General features: G+C 44.6%; 1 long non-coding RNA gene across 1 annotated transcript; it reads left to right on the forward strand.

The window, feature by feature from the left end:
• The first annotated feature begins 1,220 nt into the window (after positions 1-1,220).
• LOC119375921 (uncharacterized) lies at positions 1,221-9,935 on the forward strand. The gene is made up of 4 exons (XR_005180466.2): positions 1,221-1,360; positions 1,930-2,061; positions 2,628-2,721; positions 9,783-9,935. It is a non-coding gene; the product is annotated as an uncharacterized LOC119375921 (long non-coding RNA).
• Positions 9,936-10,899: the final 964 nt, after the last annotated feature.

Below are 10,899 nucleotides of genomic sequence, written 5' to 3' on the forward strand. Positions count from 1 at the left end.
GAGCCTGATGAAGACGTCTACATAAATATACGTGTAATATACATAGGGCATAGAAGACGTAGCACGGCTTTCAGCGTCCTTTCGATCATGCCATATCTTAAAAATGCATAAAATTTTCTTTTACCAGCGCCAGAGACCACTTCAATATGGTCCATGACAAGCACGATCACGCTGATGTCAGCAGCAGTAGCACGAGCTCTGGTCCAGGTATGAGCAAAAGTGGTTTCCTTATCCACCATCTGCATTCTGTCATGTACATCTCTGGAGTTAACTTACATCATCCATTCAGTAGCTAGATTTTAAAATTAGACAAACGCTTCGTGAATTCGGTCCTGTGGCTAGAGTGGATGTTTCAGTAGGTTTGCCACGTGATGGCTTATACACAACATGCGGCAAAAGTGGCGGAACGGATGCTTTTAGGAAATACTTGTTTTCTAACGGCCACAGTAGGCGCATGAAAAAGGATTAGTGTTCAGCACATGACGTCACGGTTTCAGAATTGCCTGTTGTCGGTAATGGATCCCGCGAAAACATGCACAGGGACCAGCGCGTCGAACGTGCATATGTGAAACCACTGAACATAATTTATGGGAACACTATCTTTTTATGTCTCGTTCGTTTTCCTAACACTCACCGAACAGACCTTACCCCGGCGGCACTGGCTACTACATCAATCGGCACCACCGCCTCCAACGGGACACCAGGATCCACGGCACTGGCCCTCGGCTTCGGCTCGGACTGCTCACACGAAGGACAGTGCAGCGCGCTCCTCGGTCTCGCCTGCGTCAGGTACGTCCGTGTATAATTTGGAAACATGTGATAACTGCCTGTTTTAAATGCGTAAGGAATTCTATGCCAGCTAAACGAGAAATTGAAGGGCCTTCACGATTAAAGTCAGCCCTAGCTTCGCAAAAGCCTTACAGGTTTTTGGATGTGGAAAAATGGAATTATCCGCGGAACTGCCGCACAACGACTTTCTCGGTCCCAGAGGTCACCATACCAAATCCTGGCGCAGAAATAAGTGCGCTTGTGGCCGCGCTTCTCGACGTGGCGTTGCTGCTTAGGTCACCAAACGGCGGAATCTTCGGGCGAACCACTGTGACCCTGGCTCAGTTTCGCAGTTATTTATTTACCGCAAAGATAGCTATACATACACTGCAGCTCAAACAAATCTACCGCGACCTACAGCAGTAATAAGATTCGCCAGAGACGATCTCTGTATTGCATACGGCGTTGTTTACAAGACTCTGAGAACATTTACCTGCATTTTACAGCAACGGGAACAGCGCGGCAAAGTGCACATGCGCTTTATCGACACCGATCTACGTCAATGAGGGCGGCGTCCACAAGTGTGTCCGAGGTGAGAACATGGGTCAAGCCTGGTCAGTGTTACGCTGTAACCGCGCCATTGCCTTATGGTAGTTAGTGTTACACTAATCCACACAATCGCCGCATGCTTGTATCTCGACTTGAAATTGAGCGGCCAGTATTTGGAGACCGCACGTATGCTTTTATGACGATCATTTCTTTCAGGATACTAGAAATTTGTCGACTAAGCCTTCCACTCGACCAACCCCCATATTGGCGTGCCACGGTTTATAAAATTTGGGTGACTAAGTTCTAGTCCACGCGGCTGTGTTTCGCTGAATTCACTCGACGCGGATGTTACAGATTACGAGACTTTTGACTTCATGTCCCGGTTAATTGGTTTCGTGTTTCATTGAATCTGCACGCCTTATCAAAAACAAAAAAATTAGTTTCGCTTAGAGTACTTGCTACTTTTCTCACCTGAAACATGAAGAAGAGGCTGGCGAGACATACACTAAATGCTTCTTTCCTGCTTTCTTTATATAGCGTTAAAATCACGGAACACTGTAGTCGTGTCAACGTACAGAACTTAGACCGAATGCACGCTCTTTAACGTTGCAGCCAAGAACCTCAACGAAGCGTGCGTCAGCAACCAGGAGTGCAGCTACGGCAACCCGAACGTGCAGTGCGTCAACTCCCTTTGCAACTGCTCGCACCCGTTCGAGTTGACAGCAGCGAGGCTTTGCCTGTTGCGTGAGTGTACTTCCAGTGTCTGGTCATCAGCCTTAGGAGTACGTGTCCGGACTTGCATGAGTTAGGATGATGTCGGTGTTGCAGGGGGCTACGCAGGTCATTTATCGATGATAAACTGATTTGCACATGTCTCTAATGAACGGTTTTTGGCGAGTGTTGAGCCCACTGTGAGGACACTTAAGTGGCATAGCCCACCCTATAATCGATGTCTCCATAGTCGATGCTACTTATACTCCGACATGGTAGCCTGAGGTAGTTTATCGTTTTGCATGTATTGAAGATTGCCGTACTACTGTCTGTTGACTGGCAACGTATCCATACAGTCTTGATTTAAAAGTACCTGTAGTACTGCTACTAAATGAAACCCGCCACGGTGGTCTAGTGGTTATGGTGCTCGACGACTGACCCGAAGGTGTGCTTAGATTTACGCGCACGTTGAAGTACCCCAGGTGGTCAAAATTTCCGGAGCCCTCCACTATGGCGTCTCTCACAATCATGTTGTGGTTTTGGGACGTTAAACTCCAACAATTATTATTATGCTCTGAAATGAGCCCATCTCGTTACAGCTACAAATCAAGGAGGCGACATGGTTACCATCGCCCTTAGCGTGATGCTGGCCCTGGCTTTGCTGCTCTTGGCTGCTGGCTATGTCTATCAAAAGTAAGTGAGCCATACGTGATACCAGTGCTGGGCAGTATCGAATATACATGTATCTTAGATACTATCTTAGATACTCTTTGGGTATCTTGTATCTGTATCGCTATACGTCTCGCAAGAAGAGTATCTGTATCTGTACTTCGGATACATTCAATAATGTATCGTGTATCTTCAGATACAAGACACTCCTTAGGAACACCACCCTACGAAACAGTAATCGCTGGCTCAACTCCGCTTCTCAAGCTGGTACTGGTGCCACTAAATCGCCTGAATAAAACTAAGGGCAGTGACATAATTTTTTCTTTCTGGCAGAGTGCACCAGTGAGGGCAGGCGATGAGGTGTGCGCGTCCGTTTTGGTTAAGCAGAGTAACATGACAGCGTTCGCGCAGTCTCGACAGAACAAGCGCGCGAACGTCTATGCTTAGCTCACGTGCCTTTCGTTTCCTCGATTTTTTGTCTTTCCACTTGTGCCAGTGCCATGGCACTTACCCTTATCCACTGTCCAGCGGCGCGTACCACAACGCGTGCGGCGATTATCACGCAAATTCTGATGCCGTTCTCCTGCGTGGTGCTTCATTACGAAATCTGAAGCACAGGGTTGCTTTGCGTCTCATGGCTTTCGCACATCAGCGATTTGAAGGTTTCTGTGGATGTAAGTTCGACTTATATGCGATTGACTTATGTGCAAAGAAGATCCTAACATTAGCACCTCTATTGCCGCTGCTAGATCTAATAGGGCAAGCGTTTACCTAACAGAAGATAACTTCGTGTACCCTATCTTTTAAATGCGAAGCATTTCTTAGCGAACTTCTGCGACTTTGAGCGTATCTATCTATCTATCTATCTATCTATCTATCTATCTATCTATCTATCTATCTATCTATCTATCTATCTATCTATCTATCTATCTATCTATCTATCTATCTATCTATCTATCTATCTATCTATCTATCTATCTATCTATCTATCTATCTATCTATCTATCTATCTACTATCTATCTATCTATCTATCTATCTATCTATCTATCTATCTATCTATCTTCTATCTATCTATCTATCTATCTATCTATCTAGCCGCCTACGACTTTGTGCTCTCCTGGCCGTTTCGTTAATCGGATGTATACCAAAATTGGTGTGTCATAACATGGCCTTATTACGAACGTAAATGACAGGTCATATCATGAAATCATGACATGCATGTCATGAACAGCATGATTTACATTCCATGACCTTAGGCTCTTGCGGCCGTTCCGTTAATTTCATATACACCAAAATTGGTACGACGTGACAAGAATTCATGACGAACATAATGACTGGTCCTAACATGCAAATCATGGCGCGCATGTCATGTGCAGCATGATTTACATGACATGGTCTCTGAGCGCTCGCGGCCGTTTAAATGAAGGGATATATACGAAAACTGGTATGACGAGACATTTCTGTATGAAGAACATAACTGACTCGTGGTAACATAAAAATCATGACATGTATGTCATGTATGACATGATTTACATGCCACGCTCATGGCGCACTCGCGGTCGTTTCGCTAGATTGATATACACCAAAATTTGTATTGTGCTATGTGACTGTATGAAGAACATGAATAACAGGTCGTAGCATGAAAACCATGACATCCATGACATGTATGTCATGATTTACATGCCACGCTCATGGTGCATTTGCGGCCGTTTCGCTTGCATGATATACACCAAAATTGGTATTGCGCGACACGACCGTATGAGGAACGTAAGTGAGAGGTGGTAACATGAAAATCATGACGTGCAAGTCATGTACAACCTGATTTACGTGCCACGCTCATGGTGCGCTAGCGGCCGTTTCAGTAGATTGATATACACCAAAATTGGTATTGCGCGAAGTGATTGTATGAAGAACATGAATAACAGTTGGTAAGATGAAAACCATGACATGCATGCCATGTATGTCATGATTTACATGCCACCCTCATGATGCATTCGTGGCCGCTTCGCTAGCTTGATGTACACCAAAATTCGTATTGAGCGCAGCGACTGTATGACGAACGTAAATGAGATGTGGTAACATGAAAATCATGACATGCATGACATGTGCGACATGATTTACATGTCATGCTCATGGCGCACTCGTGGCCGTTTCGCTTGCTTGATATCCACCAAAATTGGTGTTGTGCTATGTGACTGTATGAAGAACATGAATAACAGGTGCTGGCATGAAAACCATGACATATATGACATGTATGTCATGATTTACATGCCTCGCTTATGGTGCACTTGCGGCCGTTTCGCTGGCATAATATGCGCCAAAATTGGTATTGCGTGACACGACCGTATGACGAACGTAAGTGAGAGGTGGTAACATGAAAATCATGACATGCAAGTCATGTACAACCTGATTTACATGCCACGCTCATGGTGCGCTAGCGGCCGTTTCAGTAGATTGATATACACCAAAATTGGTATTGCGCTAAGTGACTGTATGAAGAACATGAATAACAGTTGGTAAAATGAAAACCATGACATGCATGTCATGTATGTCATGATTTACATGCCACGCTCATGATGCATTCGCGGCCGCTTCGCTAGCTTGATGTACACCAAAATTGGTATTGCGCGCAGCGACTGTATGACGAACGTAAATGAGACATGGTAACATGAAAATCATGACATGCATGACATGTACGACATGATCTACATGTCATGGTCATGGCGCATTCGTGGCCGTTTCGCTTGCGTGATATAAACCAAAATTGGTATTGCGCGACGCGACTGCATGACTAACGTAAATGAGAGGTGGTAACATGGAAGCATGACATGCAGGTCATGTACGACATGATTTGCAAGCCACACTCATGATACATTCGCGGCCGTTTTCCTAGCTTGATATATACCAAAATTGGTATTGCGCGACGCGACTGTATGACGAACATGAATAACAGGTGGTAACATGAAAGCCGTGACATGATGTCATGTATGTCATGATTTACTTGCCGCGCTCATGGTGCATTCGCGGCCGTTTCGCTAGCTTGATATACACCAAAATTGGTATTGCGCGAAGCGACTGTATGACGAACGTAAATGAAAGGTGTTAACATGAAAATCATGACATGCATGTCATGTATGGCATGATCTACATGCTATACTCGTGGTGCACTCGCGGCCATTTCGCTCGCTTGATATACACCAAAATTGAGATTGCGCGATGTGACTGTATGACGAACATAAATGAGAGGTCTTAACATGCGAATCATGTTATGCATGTCATGTACGGTACGATTTACATGCCACTGTCATGGTGTGCTTCCGGCCGTTTTGTTAACTGAATATATACCGAAATTGGTATGGCACGACTCGAGTGCGTGATGAACATAAGCGACAGGTCATGCATTGTATATACCAGAATATGCGTTTCATTGGCATGGAGTATACTAGATTATGCATGCACGCGTGCATGGCAAACATGCGATATATGGTGGACTAGATGCCGTGGCATGAATGATTTCATTTGGCCCAAAGACAAACAAGGCGATGTATGCAGCTCTTTGCTGGCTGCTTCGCATTACATCGATTCCCACAGTGCGTGGGATCTGCCGAATTTTTTTCTACCTGCTGTCGATCGAGTCCCGGCCGCGGCGGTCGCATTTTCGATGGAGGCGAAAATGCTTGAGGCCCGTGTACTTCGATTTAGGTGCACGTTAAAGAACTCCAGGTGGCCGAAGTTTCCGGAGCCCTCCACTATGGCGTCCCTGGTAATCGTATCGTAGTTTCAGGACGTTAAACCCTAACATTATTATTATTCTTATATTCCTGCTATCTTTATTTAAAGAGTCTTTGAAATCATAATTTGATTGTCAGCACAAGCGCTTTCTTGGTTGTCCTTCTCTTGTATCCCGTACATTACCTAGCGCTTTGAACTGTTTTTTTTTTCCAGTCTGGTCACAGCAATGTCTGTTGTAACGTGCTGTAAAAAATACCTCTTGTGCTTTATTCTTCAAAACAGTAGTTGCCGGAGCTAGTTGGTTCATAGCTAACACTGGTTTGAGCAGCGAAACTGAAACAAGGGACAAAAAAGGAGACTGACAAGGACCATCGCCGTCCTTTTTTGTCCCCCTGTTTTAAGCTCTGCGGCGGATCAAACCAGTGTTAGATTATTCTTACTTTTAACTGTCTGCTTTAATTCTGCTACAGTTTACACATTTATATTTCACTTAAGTTTACTGTTCTGCCAAGGCGATTCTGAAAACAAATATGTAATTATGTGGGCGCGCACTGACTATACAGTACCAAATATCCTGCTCACTGCTTAGTAGAACGCGAAATTGAGTTTGCACTATAATATGGAAATAATTGGGAGCCATATTAAAGTCGTTAGGAAGGGGATTCAGAAACATTGCTATTACTAAATGACCCGTTTTTCTCATGAGCATCCCAACGAGCCGTTTCAGTCAATTGTTCATTGGCACTACATCTTTTTATTGTCTTACATTAACAGGCAAGTTGACGATACTTCATGCTTAATTATCATAGCTATTAGGGGGTGCCGCCTGTATCGTGCTTCAATACTTATCCACGATGATGGTTGATACAAAACCGCTTTTCCTATTTTATTTACGTATATTTGTATTTCTTTTTGAGGCCTCCCTAATTTTTTTTTATTATTACAATCACCAGGTATCGGAGCTATAAGTGGCAATAAGTGAATATCAGCGGTGTCCTGCGACAATTTGTGCAAATATACTGTCCTACGCGCTCTATTTCTTTATTTTGGTGGCGATCGGGTTGAAACCGCACAAGAAATTAGCAGCGCTCGGCTCAAACCGCAACCGCGATGATCTGAAATCTTCGCGATTGTTTCAGATTGTTCCGTTAAGACTGCGCGCGAATCCCAGCCGCGGCGGCCATATTTCGATGGAGGCGAAATGCTAGAAGCCGGTGCACTCAGATTTAGGTGCACGTTTAAAGAACCCCAGGTGGTCGATATTTCCGGAGCACTCCACTACGGCGTCCATCATAACCATATCGTGGTTTTGTGATGCAAAACCGAACAATTATTATTAAATTATGCGCAGGACGCGAGCATTCTAGTTAATTCGGGAGCTTACGCGAGCACTAGCGGTAAGGCTGGAAGGTTCGATCGTTGATGTATAGAAGACCACGCGTTCCGCCGATGATCAGAATACCGATGGGCCGACAGGGAACCCAAGCTCAAGTTTGGGGGCGACGCTCGCGCGGCTAAGCTATGCGTTTCTGAGGGCAGACACTGCCTGCGAAGGTGCTTTGTCGCCGTATATGCCAGCGGCGGCGGCAAGGCCGAATGAGGAGTGCGCGCATGCACTCCTCATTCGGCCCAGATCACTGTTAGTCGGCAATAGTTTACGCACCACAGATGCAATCCGAAAGCTCTGCGCGTGCGCGGAAGCTGGAGCGGCAGTGTTGTGGCCGTGGATGCCTTGTCTGTTTTCTTCTTCGTCCCTGTCTAGTCGCGCTTACCACTCTTCATGGATGCCCCCAGTTGCCATAAAAGCAGTGGCGCCGCTCGACGTTCCTTTGGAAGCCTGATGGCCTGATAGGCTTTGCTTGTAATTTGAGTTACTTAGTTTTCTGGGCACAAGCTTGCCCAGTGAAGCATTTCGTCTCTACCAGAGTGACTGCCGCCTTCTTCATCGTCACCACCATGTGGCAGGCATTTCTCTCGTTGAATAAAAATAGTTAAAAGATTGCACGTTAGTGAGTATATTGATAACGAACGCTTTACGCCAGCAGATAAGTAGAATATGAAAAGTCACTGCAGCTTTAATGAGCTCTACGTATTGCACGTCTACACAATGCGTCAAGAAAAATGTAGCTAGCAGCGTTGTTGCTGCTGTACACCGGTGATTCGGTATTGCGTAAACTGTCTTTAACAGACAAAGTAAAACTCCACACCAGTATTTTCGGTATCGTGCGAAGGCTTTTTATTGAAGTTATTGTGATTAGATGGCGACCCGCTAGCTGGTCGGCAAGCTGAGCAGCGACTCCCATCAATTACAAAAATGACAAGCAAGAGTCGCTGTCAGTGAACAGCTGTCCTGTTAAGCAGCCAAAAACAAACGCCAATAAGTTCTGTCGGAAATAAACTAATGCACTTTGAGCAAGAAGGAATAAAATTTTTGAATACTAACAGACATTTCATTAAAATGAAACAAGATTGATCACATTAAGAAATTTTCAAGCAAACGTTTTTGTGCATAGGCGGTCGCTACTACGTTATGAGGGTCTATAGAACAAATTTGCGAATGTATCGAAGTATCTTAAGATACAATTGGCAAGTATCGTATCGGATACAATTAATTGCGGTAGTATCTTGTATCTGTATCTCCAATACTTCTTGCCCGAGTATCTTGTATCGTATCGCGATACAATTTCAGAGTACCTTTGCCCAGCCCTGCGTGATACAATGATGTTTCCGCACAGAGAAATTTACCACTAAGGCGCCGCAATGCAATCAAGCTCACAGATGCGTCGTCCGTGCTTGCTTGCGTCCAAATTCTCATGACCACTCTGGCGACGACCATATTCCGGCGACGCACAAGGAACGCCCCAATTCTAAGATCTATCTATCTATCTATATCTATCTAGCTATCTATCAGCTACTCTATCTATCTATCGATCTATCTAGCTATCTATCTATCTATCTATCTATCTATCTATCTATCTATCTATCTAGCTATCTATCTATCTATCTATCTATCTATCTATCTATCTATCTATCTATCTATCTATCTATCTATCTATCTATCTATCTATCTATCTATCTATCTATCTATCTATCTAGCTATCTATCTATCTATCTATCTATCTATCTATCTATCTATCTATCTATCTATCTATCTATCTATCTATATCTATCTATCTATCTATCTATCTATCTATCTATCTATCTATCTATCTATCTATCTATCTATCTATCTATCTATCTATCTATCTATCTATCTATCTATCTATCTATCTATCTATCTATCTATCTATCTATCTATCCTGTTGGTTCTGTCTCAGGGTACTTGTCTGCAGTATGTTCGGTATGCACGCAGGATGGTGCGCGAGCGTGACGGTTCAAGCAGCAGCAGTCACCGCTCGAGGCGCAAACGTAAACGCAGTTCAGACGTCACGACCACGTCTTCGACGATTTACATCCTGACTAAGGACAGGTCCTTGCCAGACGTCGACAACGAGCCGGAGTACTCAGCGGGGGACAATGACTGCAGCGAGGCGCAGGAGGAGAGTCGCGGCGACAGCGACGCGTCCCCCATGGTGGTTCGTACATGCGGGACCCTTCGATGCCGCCTCGCCACCCGCCTCGTTTCATCAGGCAGCAGGCTGCCAAGGGTCACAAGGTGTGCTTCACTACACACGCGCGACAGTTTATCAGGAGGGGGTTCGCTTGTTGTGCCTGAGCTTGCTGCATGTCTACGTCTGCACCATACAATTTGTGGAGCGCTATGAAGTTCTGGTGTAATGGAGCACTCTGGTTTGATTTGGACCAACCGGTGTTCTTTAAGATGCACCTATTTATTTATTTATTTTATTATTTATTTATTTATTTATTTATTATTTATTTATTTATTTACTTCGTGATACCCTCCGGGTCACGGCATTACCGGGTGGGGGGGGGGGGGGGTAGAAACATGATTTACATTACACCTGCGATGTTGAATAAAATAGAGCTTTATAAATAATTGAACAGGCAAGTTGGATTGCATCGTTATACAAATGTTAGCTAGTGCAGAACGAAACAAATGACGATCGTGATGATGGCCACATATTCGGGGAAGAAATTCCAGTCAATAGAAGCTCTGAAAATAAATGAATCGGTCTATGTTTTAGTTCGACATGACGTAACACCAACTTTATTGGAATGATGAATCCTAGCTGATACGTAAGGAGGGGAAGAAAAATTGTTTCACTTCAAGTTGAGTACACGGGCGTTTTTTATTTCCCATCCGCGGAAGGTCGGCCTCCGTGGCCTGGAATCGAACCTGCGCCCTTTTGCTTAAGAATGCTACAGCATTGCCCTTAAACCTGCCACGCGGGGTATTGGCTACAGTGACTCTTGGCTGTCTTACTGCATTTGGGGCGAGAGATGGCAGCGTGTCAACCTCCTATAGAAACATTTTACTGCATCTACATGCTGTGGAAGGCAAGTACCCC

Source organism: Rhipicephalus sanguineus, unplaced genomic scaffold, assembly GCF_013339695.2.
Source record: "Rhipicephalus sanguineus isolate Rsan-2018 unplaced genomic scaffold, BIME_Rsan_1.4 Seq1022, whole genome shotgun sequence".
NCBI lineage: Eukaryota > Metazoa > Arthropoda > Arachnida > Ixodida > Ixodidae > Rhipicephalus > Rhipicephalus sanguineus.